Here is a 17,036-nt window from a genome sequence, read left to right on the forward strand (position 1 = left end):
TCAAGACACCTATTATAATTAAACTCATGAATTCCCTAACCTATCATGAATTCTTAAATTATTCCTGTCTCTACACCTTAATGTAATTAGAATATCTATAAGTATGTCAGAATTTTGAATATATAACATATATGCAAATTAATGCAATTATTCTATATCTTTTGTCTCCTGTCATCACTAAAATTGAAGTCTAAATTAGTCATCATTGTCAAGTTTTTGAATTACTCCACTATGCTAAAAACTAGTAAAGTTTTTATGAATATTTAATAGGCTAGACATGTATGAGTATCAAGATAAATATTAATATAATAGTCACTAAATATTACAGGGGCTTTGTCATAGGGACCAATCACTTAAATTTCACCTTTTCCTTATCTTTCACTGTGAGCTCTTCAAAGTGATAGGCTTTTCAAGTGATGCTCCATTGACAAAATATTTTTCAGAACCTTCATTTACTAATAAGTTATTTTGAATGAGTTCATTACATAATGTTGTCAGACTTTGAAGTGTAATATTGATTCTCTACAAATAGGTTAAATAAGTAAAAGCGATATCTACTATTGAATTATAGTACATTCAGAATAATTGCCCAGCATCCAACTAGATAAGTGGATGATTCTAAATACCAGTTGTGTTTGCATTGTCTGAAATGCTTGGGGCATGTAGAGGTTCAGATTATTGTGTTTTTGAAAAAATATTGCACAATATTTCTTTGTGCATAATGATATCTTTTGAGGATGACTTGAGAATATAAAAAGGATTGAAGTACATGTCATTCAATTAGTATCAAAGTCACACTATGCACTAATTGTAGCTTACTGAAATTTGATTGCAACGTATATATGAACATATGCCATAATTTTCTACTCAAGATATAATCTTATTAATCAACAATTTATGGATTATGAAACAAATTGATATTATACTTTTGGATTAACAATGCTAAAACTGCTATGAAAAGATCTGTGTCCCAGTTTGATTTTTCTTGTGATTACTACTAGTATGTTAGAAGAATAAAATTGCCATGATAAAATTTATAGACATTATTATAAATTGACATATAATTAAAAACTTTAGACAGTCTCTTTACTGATATAACTTTGATCTAATCAATGTAAGATTTCCAAGGTAAAATAAATGCCAGCTGAACATACTAACTGCCTATATCCTTGCTGATCAAAGTGTCTCCCTTTGATATTCATATGTGTGACCTAAGGGCCAATTGAAATTAATAGAACATATTCTTGTATGGCCTTAAGACTTAAAGGAGAGATTGAAAGAGATCGAGGGCTACACAACTTGAGGAGAACTTATATTGAATTCTGGAACACCTATGACTTTTCTAAACTATGATTGATCATGTTATTAATCTTTGAGATTTCCTCAGAACTTTGTTTGCTTTGTAATCCTCATTTTGAAATCCTCAACTAGAAACCATTTGTTGCTATTTGAAATAAATACCACTTTTGTGTAAGGGTAACTTACTTGATTAGTCAAAAGCAAACTTACTTCTCACTAAGAGGGAAAATTACACAAACAAATGTTACTGTATTTACATTAGATATTTTTTAGCAATTGTAGAAAATTGACTTATGACAACATTTAAAGCATTGGAATGAAATGGTCATTTGTCATTAGTATAATTGCTTTTTAGGCAGCATCTATTCTCAGAATAGCTGTAGAGATTGTCAAGAACTTCAGAGTACTCAATTTATAATGGGAATAATAAAGTAAATTCCAGTGACCTTCCATCAGTGCCAGGGGAATTTCTACAAAAACTAATGTTAATATTAAAGGAAAATCAAATGAACTACAAGATGAAGAATAAGAAAAAAATAAAAAAAAGAAAGACCCATAAAGGTAAAAATAAATAATTTCTCTCTCTCTCTCTCCCTCTCTCTCTCTCTCTCTCTCTCTCTCTCTCTCTCCTTCCCTCCCTCCCTCCCTCCCTCTCTCCCTCCCTCCCTCTCTCTCTCCATATATATACATACATACATACATACATACATACATATATATATATATATACACACACACATACATATATACACACATATATATATATTATAGATACATATTTAGAGATAGAGATGGATATATGATGATATAATTTTGGATTACATAAAATAAAATCAGGGTGAAGAAAAAAACCTTATTTTTCAACTATTAAAAAATACCTTCTATATCATTTCATATAAAGATGGCTATAGGCATTCTTCATTAAAATTGGAGCAAAAGCCAACCTCAGCATTTTCAGAGTTAATAGTTAAATGCAGCTACAAAATTCAAGTATCAGTTTTACAGAAATACAATTAAGCAGATTTGTTGCTTTGTTTACACATAATTTCATGTTTATCAATATAACAAAGAATTTCATCAATGTGAGATAATTTTTAAGATAGTGGCTTGAGGTTTTCTGTTCATTGCCTAAATACATTTTTAAAATGTCAAGTATAAAAATTTATATATACCATCTACATAAAACATTTGTATGTGTGAATATATATATATGATATAGATATAGATGATATAGATAGATATAGATGTAGATGTAGATGTAGATATAGATGTAGATATAGATATGTGTGTGTGTTTGTCCTGTGGAAACAGTCTTTATAGATATAAACAAAGAGCTATAGACAATATTAATCCAAATTAGGATACTCACTAAGTCCAACTGTGTATGGTATCATAAAGCAAAATAGAGGACTGAAACACAAAAACCAAATTACTGAAGACACCGAAGACTGGATGTTTGGATTCATCTCCATTCAACCAACTATTAAATGAAATAACAAAAGCTAAATTATTTGACCAATATCATTATGTGTCTCTGTAAAAATTGGCAAAGTTCCACTTCATGTCAGACACACACACACACAGACACACACAGACACACACTGATTTTTACCAGATTCTTCATAGAAACTATCATCCTTATTGAGTATCCTAAAATCAGTGAGTGTGTTAAAGATTATAAGCAAAATAATCTTTTGAAATTAATAAGCATGCCTGGTATGAGTAAAAATTAAAATGTGAATGTATGTATTCAAGAATACAACAATGATATGTTAAGGAAAATAAAATTAAATAGTACAGGCGTAATCAACGACCTTAGAACTTTAGAACAAATGATGTACGAAAAGAATGTCAAAAGTTTTAATGATGTTACACAAAAACAATGTGAATAGAATACCATGATCATGGATTTAAAATTATTAATATTGAAATGTCGTACCAGATATATTAGATATAATACTTTGATTTGCAGATATATTATAATGCTAATCTAATGCTAAACAAGTAAGTGTGTGTGTTAATGTGTAGGGTGAAATAGAATTCAACCTAATTCTAAAATTTGTGTATAATAAAATGTTAATAATAGTCAAGACAGATGTGTTCTACTAGAGAGCAAGTCTACTTATAAAGCCAATAATTATAACTGATAACTAAGGCAGTCTCATATTTGCTTGAGGGTCACAAAATCAGTTAAACACTATGGAGAAATTTATCGATTTGCCTTTCAACAAAGAGGTTATTTGTGACATACAGGATATCAGAGAATAGTGATAAAAATGTGATTATATGCATGTGTATGTATATTCACACACATATATATGCAAATACACATATAGGAGCATATATAGTGATGGACTTTATTTTTGTAATATAGCATTATACATATTAAAGGCTAATAAAATTACCATGAAGAAGAGAAAAATGACATCTTTGCCTGACTGCCATGGCTGGAATACTAACTGTTATGATTGTTGAAGGGAGGCAGAACTGATAGTTTGTGATTTTTGGAAGAGACTACTATTGGTCCTGTAAAGCTGTAAAGCTCATTAGCAAAGAAAATGTTCTTCTAAGTACCATACTGCTACACAATTGATGTGGTCAGACAGATGGAGTTTTCATCAGCAGAGAAGAAAAGCAGTCACAGAGGATATGAAGTCCTGGTCACCCAGGAAGGGATGCTGAGCCACACAAAGCCAACCACACCTACAACAGGTTTTCTGTTATATTTGTTGAGAAAGAAACTTAGACCAAGTGCCCAAGACCAGATAGATTACCTAGTGAGAGTCATATGATTTCTGTATGGTTCAGACAATTAAAACCTATTGGATTTAACAGGTCTGGTGAAATAATGAGATTGTGTAAATATTAGGATATACTACAGTTAGTAAAACATTATCAAGTTAAAATGTATAAACATTACGTATTTCTTTGACAAATCATTTCACTTTGGGAATGAAACTTTGAATCCCATGAAAATGAGAACTAGATTTGCATAACTGTCATTGCTCTTAAGCTAGTTTTTAAATGAATGCAAAGTTTAAAAAGCTTTTTTATTTAGTGAAAGCTGTATCAGAATGTCCCATGTACAAACAATATTTGACATATTTTGAATGGAACAAATAGTTGTAAGGGATTATATGATTAGTATTAAATAAAGCATACTATTTTAGGAGTGAGGAAGGGTAAAGTACTCTGACACTACATCAATGTTGTCTGCAAATTGGCAATTCTAATAAATTGACCAGGGTTGAGACTCTGAGTCAGACAGCCAAGGTATGCAGATATTTCTTACCTATTTCATGTCAACTGTGACTGTGTGAAGTGAAACCCAGTGAGATATTTCCTTAGTTGGATTCCTTGGCATTACATTTAATGGAATTCTTTTTGGATACTGATTAAAAAGACTTAATAAACACATTGGACTTTTGATCTTTAACCTTATTTTAATCCATGCTAAATTACTGCTTTGGAAATTCTATTTCATATCTTTTTGCTTGAAACCATCAAACATCCACTCTACCAAGTGCCATAAAACTGGACTCAGCACATGGAAGCCTTTATCTTTTTCACTTCTGGCTCCTTACTGATCAGGGACATGAACATAGCTGCAATGTGATTTATAGATTATACAAGAGGCAAGAACTGCTAAATTGATAAGATCAACAATATTGACTCTATATGAAAGAAAGTGTAAACTTTCCCTTTGATTCAAGTTTGAACTAGCATGCCTGTGCAACAACTAGAGTGCTTTGAAAATCTCCAATCTGAGACAAAGAGAAGATGATTGTATCCACGGGATGCCTAACCAGGTCCCCAAGGTCAGATGAAATAATGAGATCAGGTAAAGCTTAGGCTAGTCTACAGTTAGCTGAGAGGCCTTAGGCTGGTAGCTCATCTACCCTAGCCCAAATATTTAAAACTAACCAACCTCCAAACAGAACTCAAAAAACGACTGAGCTTGAAACATGTTTGAATATTATGAATATATTTTAATAACTATTTCTAATCAATGCACAATAGTTAATTTCTTTAAGGAGAGATAATATTTTATAAGAAATATATAAAACATACAAATAAATAACTTCAAATATCTATTGAACATCAATTGGCTTACTAATGATTTCCATTTAATTACTCTTCAATATCTCCCCAAACAGGTTTTACCTTTCCATAAATTTTTCCTCATTTACTTGTTTTCACATAGAATTCATGATTAAGATATATTATTGAAAAATGCACTTGTAGTCATTTACCGTAAAGAGAACATGACTTCAGCTCAGTACTGAACAAAGACTCTGCTTTTGCAGGTATAATAAGCTTCAAAGATGAAGCACACGCTCTGGATGAAGTTGTGCCTTAATCTGTCACTTAAATCTGAAGAATTTCCAGTGGGTTTATGTGTGCAGACCTAAAATTAGTGTCACATCATTTATAAAGGACCTGAAGTTTGAAATTGCCAAATGACTTTCTTATTAGCTGTGTTTCTGTTTGTTTGTGTGTGTGCTCTCACTCAGTTTCCATTTTCCCATTATGTCTTATTCAATAGAGTGATAAACTAAATCCTAATTAAGAGAGGAGACACAGGGTTATGTAGTTGGTAATAATTATTTTGACATGTGTGTGTGTGTGTAATATACAAATAAACACTGAGTTACTGACTATAGAGTTATAATGTAAATATTCCACAACATAACCAAGATGGATAGAATTAATTTTAAAACAAATACACATGTATTTATGCATCCATACACAATGTTGAATATCAACTTTATTGTTGTAGTAAAACTTAAAAATATTTTGCACTGTAGGAGTATTTTCTACAAAGAAAAATTTTAAATATTAATGAGATAAAAGGGCAACTTATTAATAATGAGATCCTCTTCATTTAAGTTACCAAAGTGTCAAGTCACAGAATATTTTGTGAAAATTGCATAGAAAAAGGCAAAGGCCATAAACTGAGGAATGATTTGATATGTTCAAATTTATCTTCAATTTCATATTCATAGATAAATATGGCTTCATGGAAATAATTAACAGACATTTAGCATAATAATCTTAATCATATGTACCTTTTAGACTTTGAAGAATTCTAGAAATTGCTAATGGAGGTTTTAATCATTTGAGTGCACATAAGCAACAGTTAAACTAAAACTCTCAGTCTTATATCCATTGATGCTTAGATATTTCTGATATGAATTATGATTCCTCTTTATGTGAATTGGTTTGAATTATGGTGAGACATGATTATTCAAGAATAATATTGTTTAACTCACCTTATCTTATAAGATGGTACTATGGTAAGCTACTCTTAAATATTCTGCATTGATTTTTTAAATATGTAAAGTCATCTGTTGACAAAATAGTTTATGTATTTTAATTCATTTCACATGCTTAAAAACAAACAAACAAACAAACAAACAAACACCCAAGCCCTATGCATGGTATAAATGAGATATGATGCTTTGTGATGCTTTTGTGGATCTCACAGATCCAGAAAACTCAGTGTTTAAACTAACTTTTAATGTCGCATATCCCCACAAATTCTCTGGTTAAGTACATTTTGGCATTTAAACACGCACTTTTGAAAGAGCAAGTTGTGATTGTCAGCAGTACTGAAAGCTTTTCTTCTCAGAAGCATAAGTCAATAATCTGAAGAGAGGTTTATATTTTAGATGTTGTGTGTCAATTGTTTCTGTCAACATTGTTATTTGCCAGGAGAATCTGTCAGGTAGATATGATAATATGACAGCTTCAAGCATTGTCTCATGTATCAAAAAAGCATGTGTAGACCAAATAGTAGTATATGTCAGAAATATAGAAAGGAAAGAAGAAATAAACAAAGACTAAAACCTTAATGCCTATAGGATTTAGATTTTGCCCATATTAAAAGTGCAATCAATAGCATTCAATTATTCAAAGGAAAGTGGGACATACAAAGACAAGCTCTAATATCACAGTTCCCTCACTGTAGCTGAAAATGTGTTTCCTCTTATCTCAGAGTGTGAAATAGTATTTATAATACTGATAGTGATTCTGCTTTTATTGCACATTAAACAAAACCTGTCAACACACACACACACACACACACACTTAGGACAATCTCCTATAAGGACACTTTTGGTTAAAGTAACCAACACCATTTCTTCTGGCCCTATAGATCTTACACTTTTCACCATTAACACACTTAATAAGAAATACAATGTCTGTGTTCCCTCTTCATGCAGGTTCTCTGAGCACCAGGAAGCAGAAAACAGCAGAGGCTTTGCTATAGATAACAGAGGAAACTTGCTTTCTATGGCAACTGAGAGGTTTCCATTTATATTTCAATATTCATAGCATGGTCACCCTGAATTTGGATGGAAACTAGAAAGTGATTTTTGAGAACTATATGGCCTGGCGTCCACTATCTTAATATGATGCATTTCGTGGTGTTGTGACATTGCTGTACCCCATGGTTCTGGGAGGAAAAACAAAAGACAAGGGGATACACAAGTGGGTAGGAAATAAATATCCATAACAGCTACTGAGGTGCTGTGGTTACATCGCTTCTTTGACTGATCTTGGAACACTGCATATATATTGAGAGGGTGTTTCTGCAGATGTTAACTGAGGACGGAAAACCTAGGCACAAGTGATGGCCATTCTTCTGAGGTCTCAAGGTTAACAGTGAAGGGGAAAAATGAGATGGTAAGCTAAGAACTAGCATTTACTTCTGTCTGCTACTTTTCACATGTGTTGAGCTAGGTCTGCTTAAGATAATTCCCACATTCCTTAACTTGCTTTCCTCATTTATTTTACCATGGCAAAGAGGAAGGAAATTGATACAGCAACCAAGAATGACTGAACTCTTTCACTCTTTCATTATTTTAACCACACTCAAACTAAGCTATTCATAAAAAATACCTAAATTACTAGATTAAGAGCTGGAATGTGTCAGAAAGAAGAGCAAAGTGATTATGATCACTTACACTCTTTCTTTTGTGGTACAGTTGTAGATAATTTCTCAATAAGGATACTATATTATGGCTCAGATGTGATGTATACATTTTAATTTGTAGGAATTGATGATTTTGTCATCTCCAAGAGATGGAACTAAGAGCCTTAAGATGAAAGGGCATCTCAATTTTTCTTTTCTGTCCTAAATGTGTTAGCAAAATTTTTGGATGAGTGCCACCCGTACAAGGAAAGTATGACAAACAGAAATGGTGGCATGATCTCACAGACAGAGATGGGAAGGATGACACCATAGCTAAGACTCCTGGAGCAACCAGAAAACAAACCTGTCAAGGAAAAACAGCCTAGAACCTTTCAAAAGAATGCTTTCTTTCTTTCAGATTTATGGACGGCAAAGTCCTCAAAAAAAAAAAAAAAAAAAAAAAAAAAGAACTCTGATGGTTGCAATCCACCAATTTATGACAATATTTTATAGTATCCTATGGAGATTAATGTAGACAGTACAGTAAAGTTTTCCTTATCCTGCCATGAAACTTCGTGTACTGATTTTACATATTTCAGCATGGTCAATTTCATGATTTGCAATAATGTATTGGTTGTGATACTTACAGTCAAAACATGATTTGTAAATCCAACTCCCTGATAAACACTATTTGTTATTTAGGAATTTTATGCTCTTATTTTATTCCAGTGCTCAGAGCAGTGCATGAAAATGCCATTGATAGCAATGGTACTTGACACTAAGCTTTTCTGTTGATAGTGGTAAAATTATTTATTTTGAAATTTCAATAGATTTCCTAGAGTAAGTTCACTGCAAGGTCTTTGGTAGGCACAAAGGATAATTTCTTTTTTCATCACTTGATAGTCATATTAGTTTGAATCTATAGAGTTAAAAGTATATTTCACTTTTTAAAATACTTTAAAGATTATTTACTATAGAGTTTCCTAATAATATTAAGATGCCCTTATATTTTATGATAAGCTTATTGGACTTTTAATATTTTATTTGAAGTATAGTATCAAGTCTCTTTGCCAACAACTTATAGTTCTCCTTTGATAATTTCATACGTTTATAATGAAATGTAGTGATTTCAACACTCTTCCCACATTATCCTCTCTTATCCCCTTACCATTCCCATTGAAACCTGCTTCACAGCAAGTCCCATTCATCTTTCACCTTTGTGTATCTGTGTGATGTCTTGACTTTAGTTATGATTGCTTGCATGAGCGCAAGTAGGACTTATTACTGAGCATGCACACTTTACGCTGAATAAAAGTACATTTCTCCCAGCAACTATTAACTACCTATAGACCTTCATGGAAATTCGTATGGACCCCTGAAACTCCCTTGTCATGGAAGTTGGAAGCTGGGAAGCTGGAAGGTTGATGGTAGCAATCTTGTGCATATCTTACACAGGTAACCACAGCTCCTGTGACTTCATGTCATTTCATCCAACACCCTTCTTTCCCATCTCCTGGCTTTTCCATTCTCTCTGTTCTGTCGTCTTCTTCTTCTTCTTCTTCTTCTTCTTCTTCTTCCTTCTTCCTTCTTCCTTCTTCCTTCTTCCTTCTTCCTTCTTCCTTCTTCCTTCTTCCTTCTTCCTTCTTCCTTCTTCTTCTTCTTCTTCTTCTTCTTCTTCTTCTTCTTCTTCTTCTTCTTCTTCTCCTTCTCCTTCTCCTTCTCCTTCTCCTTCTCCTTCTCCTTCTCCTTCTCCTTCTCCTTCTCCTTCTCCTTCTCCTTCTCCTCCTCCTCCTCCTCCTCCTCCTCCTCCTCCTCCTCCTCCTTTTCCTTATTTTTCTTTTCTTTTCTTTTCTTTTCTTTTTTTTTTTTTTTTTTGGTTTTTTGAGACAGGGTTTCTCTATGTAGCCCTGGCTGTCCTGGAACTCACTCTGTAGACCAGGCTGGCTTCAAACTCAGAAATCTCCCTCCCTGGCTCTGCCTACAAGTGCTGGGATTAAAGGAGTGTGCCACCACTGCCAGGCTTCTGCTCTGTCTTCTTAAGCATACCCTGAACCTCACATGAGATGGAACAAATGGCTCTTTTAGGGCTCATCACTCAATACTCCATTATTCTCTAAAATTTAACCATTTGTGATGTAACAAAAGATTTCTTTGAAATAGACACATAGCTTAGATGGCCCTGTGATTTTCTTATTCTCCCACTTTTCTTTTTCCTTTTTTTTATTCATCTGGTTCACATTTCTAGTTCTGCCAATAACAAAGCTTGTTTATCCAAAACAGACTTACTTGAGTATTTGGAAAATGTGTAGTTCTGAATATTTGTTATGAGGGATCATTAATTCGTGTATACATTTTTTTAAATTAATGCAATTCTGATAGCATATGTGTCTACAATAATTATCTTGATGGTCTAGTGGAATTGCAGTAGTGCATTGCATTCTAATTTCCATGGCCTAACTAGTGTCAACAAGTTGGTTAGGTTTCTAGTACTAGGCATGCTATTACTCCTATTGAGTGGATTTATATACCATTAGTTAGCCATGGCCCAGCACCAATAAGTGAGTGCATTGATTGAACCTTCACAAGTAGCTTGCCTTGCTGATTATTATAGTTTATAGATGTTGCAGTTTGGTAGGACTTTTGTTTTTTTTTCCTTCTCTTGGCATCTTTTATTGGGTTCCCTCATACCATACATGAGGAAAGAGACTTTCAGGATAGATGCAGCACCAGTAATCCAAGTCCTGTGTGTGGAGTGTGCACTGCATTCAGCAATAGATCTCTGAAAGGAAACAAAGGGCTGCCTTAACAATCTATATTTTTGACAGAGGTCAATTGGAATACCATGGCCAACCATTTGATTGGAGACATCTTATACCTGCTACTAAGATTTTAGTCTATGGTCCTTGCAAGGAGTATTGTCAGCCCAAACCCCTTACCAAACTGGACTCAATGATGCGTATATAAACTTATCATGGTAGGCCTAGCCCAAAGGAACACACTTATGTTCTAGCTTCTGCATCTAATGTAAGATGATTGGTTCAAGGACATGGAGGAAGATGGTAGAAAGATTGTAAGAGCCAGCATACTAAAAGTCTGTTGTGAAACACTCTTTCTTAGAAATGGCTGCATAAATAAAATCAGAGCAATCACCAGAACAATAGACATGCTAAAACAGAAGGGGGAATTTTACAGGGCCTCACCCATCTACAAAGACATAAAAGACCTAATGACTGTTGGGAGATGGAGAATTAGCCTGCCTCAGGGATGATATCCCTCACTGGTTAACCAAGATTCAGTGGTCAGTCTTGAACCCATATAGACACAAACAATAAAAATTGGACTCAACAGGCTGTACTTATGTATTTGTGCATACATATACACACATATTAATGTAACAATAATAGTCAAAGAAAAGAAGGCTACTAATTTGAGGGGGAGAGCATAGGAGATAAAGCAGTGGTTCCCAACCTGTGTGTCACAACTCCTTTGGGACCTGAACAACCCTTTCATAGGGGTTGCCCAAGAATACTGGAAAAAGCACAGATATTTATATTAGGATTCTTAGCAATACCAAAATTATAGTTATAAAGTAACAATAAAAATAAATTTAGGGTTGGGGATTGCCACAACATGAGCAACTATATTAAAGAGTCAGAGTATTAGAAAGGTTAACAACCACAGGGTTAGAATGCTTATGGTTTTTGTCTTTAATTCTTAGGACTGTCTTTCTTTATTTCTTAATGTCTTTAACACATTCAACACTTTATTTAAAGTTTTTGTTGTGAGCCCAGAACTGTTAATTAGGAAATAAGCTTCTCCATGTAGATTTTGTAGGGCTTAGCTTGGGAAAGAGTGGAAACTACATAGGAATTTTCCATCCCTAATTAAAAATGAGAGCTGTTATGCTCTCTCATCTTTTAAAACTGCTTGTTTTAAAATTTCACTTTATCCGTTAATATGTACTTGATAAGTAACAGGTAGCTTACTGACTTCTCTGTCAATCATTATCTTCAAACTGATACATGTATTCCGTCATCTCGGCTTTCTATGTTAAGCTGATAGCCTTATACCTGCTAGGCTGGCACTCAGCCACTGAGCTATATTGTCTGATCGGTCACATATATTTGAATATTTGTGTACTATGGTACTTTTTGACCTTTGTACTTTTTTTGTGCGTCAGTTTTTAAAGCTTATTCATGCCCTATCTATGTTCCTGCTTTTGAGGACTGCCTGGTTATCTGTGTGCTGATTTATTTTAAGCCTATATGAGTTATATATTCTAATTTTTTGTTATTTAACCAATGACTTTTATTTAATTTATACAATTTAATTGACATTCAAAACTTTCTTTTTTTTTTTTTTTTTTTTTTTTCCCATTTTTTATTAGGTATTTAGCTCATTTACATATCCAATGCTATACCAAAAGTCCCCCTTACCCACCCACCCCCACTCCCCTACCCACCCACTCCCCCCCTTTGGCCCTGGCGTTCCCCTGTACCGGGGCACACAAAGTCTGCGTGTCCAATGGGCCTCTCTTTCCAGTGATGGCCGACTAGGCCATCTTTTGATACATATGCAGCTAGAGTCAAGAGCTCAGGGGTACTGGTTAGTTCATAATGTTGTTCCACCTATAGGGTTGAAGATCCCTTTAGCTCCTTGGGTACTTTCTCTAGCTCCTCCATTGGGAGCCCTGTGATCCATCCATTAGCTGACTGTGAGCATCCACTTCTGTGTTTGCTAGGCCCCGGCATAGTCTCACAAGAGACAGCTACATCTGGGTCCTTTCGATAAAATCTTGCTAGTATATGCAATGGTGTCAGCGTTTGGATGCTGATTATGGGGTGGATCCCTGGATATGGCAGTCTCTACATGGTCCATCCTTTCATCTCAGCTCCAAACTTTGTTTCTGTAACTCCTTCCATGGGTGTTTTGTTCCCACTTCTAAGGAGGGACATAGTGTCCACACTTCAGTCTTCATTTTTCTTGAGTTTCATGTGTTTAGGAAATTGTATCTTATATCGTGGGTATCCTAGGTTTTGGGCTAGTATCCACTTATCAGTGAGTACATATTGTGTGAGTTCCTTTGTGATTGTGTTACCTCACTCAGGATGATGCTCTCCAGGTCCATCCATTTGGCTAGGAATTTCATAAATTCATTCTTTTTAATAGCTGAGTAGTACTCCATTGTGTAGATGTACCACATTTTCTGTATCCATTCCTCTGTTGAGGGGCATCTGGGTTCTTTCCAGTTTCTGGCTATTATAAATAAGGCTGCTATGAACATAGTGGAGCATGTGTCCTTCTTACCAGTTGGGGCTTCTTCTGGATATATGCCCAGGAGAGGTATTGCTGGATCCTCCGGTAGTACTATGTCCAATTTTCTGAGGAACCGCCAGACTGATTTCCAGAGTGGTTGTACAAGCCTGCAATCCCACCAACAATGGAGGAGTGTTCCTCTTTCTCCACATCCTCGCCAGCATCTGCTGTCACCTGAATTTTTGATCTTAGCCATTCTCACTGGTGTGAGGTGGAATCTCAGGGTTGTTTTGATTTGCATTTCCCTGATGATTAAGGATGTTGAACCTTTTTTCAGGTGTTTCTCATCCTTTCGGTATTCCTCAGGTGAGAATTCTTTGTTCAGTTCTGAGCCCCATTTTTTAAGGGGGTTATTTGATTTTCTGAGGTCTACCTTCTTGAGTTCTTTATATATGTTGGATATTAGTCCCCTATCTGATTTAGGATAGGTAAAGATCCTTTCCCAGTCTGTTGGTGGTCTTTTTGTCTTATAGACAGTGTCTTTTGCCTTGCAGAAACTTTGGAGTTTCATTAGGTCCCATTTGTCAATTCTCGATCTTACAGCACAAGCCATTGCTGTTCTGTTCAGGAATTTTTCCCCTGTGCCCATATCTTCAAGGCTTTTCCCCACTTTCTCCTCTATAAGTTTCAGTGTCTCTGGTTTTATGTGAAGTTCCTTGATCCACTTAGATTTGACCTTAGTACAAGGAGATAAGTATGGATCGATTCGCATTCTTCTACATGATAACAACCAGTTGTGCCAGCACCAATTGTTGAAAATGCTGTCTTTCTTCCACTGGATGGTTTTGGCTCCCTTGTCGAAGATCAAGTGACCAAAGGTGTGTGGGTTCATTTCTGGGTCTTCAATTCTATTCCATTGGTCCACTTGTCTGTCTCTATACCAGTACCATGCAGTTTTTATCACAATTGCTCTGTAGTAAAGCTTTAGGTCAGGCATGGTGATTCCACCAGAGGTTCTTTTATCCTTGAGAAGAGTTTTTGCTATCCTCGGTTTTTTGTTATTCCAGATGAATTTGCAAATTGCTCCTTCTAATTCGTTGAAGAATTGAGTTGGAATTTTAATGGGGATTGCATTGAATCTGTAGATTGCTTTTGGCAAGATAGCCATTTTTACAATGTTGGTCCTGCCAATCCATGAGCATGGGAGATCTTTCCATCTTCTGAGATCTTCTTTAATTTCTTTCTTCAGGGACTTGAAGTTTTTATCATACAGATCTTTCACTTCCTTCGTTAGAGTCACGCCGAGATATTTTATATTATTTGTGGCTATTGAGAAGGGTGTTGTTTCCCTAATTTCTTTCTCAGCCTGTTTATTCTTTGTGTAGAGAAAGGCCATTGACTTGTTTGAGTTAATTTTATATCCAGCTACTTCACCGAAGCTGTTTATCAGGTTTAGGAGTTCTCTGGTAGAATTTTTAGGGTCACTTATATATACTATCATATCATCTGCAAAAAGTGATATTTTGACTTCCTCTTTTCCAATTTGTATCCCCTTGATCTCCTTTTGTTGTCGAATTGCTCTGGCTAATACTTCAAGTACTATGTTGAAAAGGTAGGGAGAAAGTGGGCAGCCTTGTCTAGTCCCTGATTTTAGTGGGATTGCTTCCAGCTTCTCTCCATTTACTTTGATGTTGGCTACTGGTTTGCTGTAGATTGCTTTTATCATGTTTAGGTATTGGCCTTGAATTCCTGATCTTTCCAGAACTTTTATCATGAATGGGTGTTGGATCTTGTCAAATGCTTTTTCTGCATCTAACGAGATGATCATGTGGTTTTTGTCTTTGAGTTTGTTTATATAATGGATTACATTGATGGATTTTCGTATATTAAACCATCCCTGCATCCCTGGAATAAAACCTACTTGGTCAGGATGGATGATTGCTTTAATGTGTTCTTGGATTCGGTTAGCGAGAATTTTATTAAGGATTTTTGCATCGATGTTCATAAGAGAAATTGGTCTGAAGTTCTCTATCTTTGTTGGATCTTTCTGTGGTTTAGGTATCAGAGTAATAGTGGCTTCATAAAATGAGTTGGGTAGAATACCTTCTACTTCTATCTTGTGAAAAAGTTTGTGCAGAACTGGAGTTAGATCTTCTTTGAAGGTCTGATAGAACTCTGCACTAAACCCGTCTGGTCCTGGGCTTTTTTTGGCTGGGAGACTATTAATAACTGCTTCTATTTCTTTAGGGGATATGGGACTGTTTAGAAGGTCAACTTGATCCTGATTCAACTTTGGTACCTGGTATCTGTCCAGAAATTTGTCCATTTCGTCCAGGTTTTCCAGTTTTGTTGAGTATAGCCTTTTGTAGAAGGATCTGATGGTGTTTTGGATTTCTTCAGGATCTGTTGTTATGTCTCCCTTTTCATTTCTGATTTTGTTAATTAGGATTTTGTCCCTGTGCCCTTTAGTGAGTCTAGCTAAGGGTTTATCTATCTTGTTGATTTTCTCAAAGAACCAACTCCTCGTTTGGTTAATTCTTTGAATAGTTCTTCTTGTTTCCACTTGGTTGATTTCACCCCTGAGTTTGATTATTTCCTGCCGTCTACTCCTCTTGGGTGAATTTGCTTCCTTTTTTTCTAGAGCTTTTAGATGTGTTGTCAAGCTGCTAGTATGTGCTCTCTCCCGTTTTTTCTTGAAGGCACTCATAGCTATGAGTTTCCCTCTTAGAAATGCTTTCATTGTGTCCCAAAGGTTTGGGTACGTTGTGGCTTCATTTTCATTAAACTCTAAAAAGTCTTTAATTTCTTTCTTTATTCCTTCCTTGACCAAGGTATCATTGAGAAGAGTGTTGTTCAGTTTCCATGTGAATGTTGGCTTTCTGTTATTTATTTTGTTATTGAAGATCAGCCTTAGTGCATGGTGATCTGATAGGATACATGGGACAATTTCAATATTTTTGAATCTGTTGAGGCCTGATTTGTGACCTATTATGTGGTCAATTTTGGAGAAGGTACCATGAGGTGCTGAGAAGAAGGTATATCCTTTTGTTTTAGGGTAAAATGTTCTGTAGATATCTGTCAGATCCATTTGTTTCATCACTTCTGTTAGTTTCAGTGTGTCCCTGTTTAGTTTCTGTTTCCATGATCTGTCCATTGGTGAAAGTGGTGTGTTGAAGTCTCCCACTATTATTGTGTGAGGCGCAATGTGTGCTTTGAGCTTTACTAAAGTTTCTTTAGTGAATGTGGCTGCTCTTGTATTTGGAGCATAGATATTCAGAATTGAGAGTTCCTCTTGGAGGATTTTACCTTTGATGAGAATGAAGTGTCCCTCCTTGTCTTTTTTGATGACTTTGGGTTGGAAGTCAATCTTATCAGATATTAGGATGGCTACTCCTGCTTGTTTCTTCATACCATTTGCTTGGAAAATTGTTTTCCAGCCTTTCATTCTGAGGTAGTGTCTATCTTTTTCTCTGAGATGAGTTTCCTGTAAGCAGCAAAATGTTGGGTCTTGTTTGTGTAGCCAGTTTGTTAGTCTATGTCTTTTTATTGGCGAGTTGAGACCATT

This window comes from Mus musculus, chromosome 11 (genome assembly GCF_000001635.26).
Source record: "Mus musculus strain C57BL/6J chromosome 11, GRCm38.p6 C57BL/6J".
Lineage (NCBI taxonomy): Eukaryota > Metazoa > Chordata > Mammalia > Rodentia > Muridae > Mus > Mus musculus.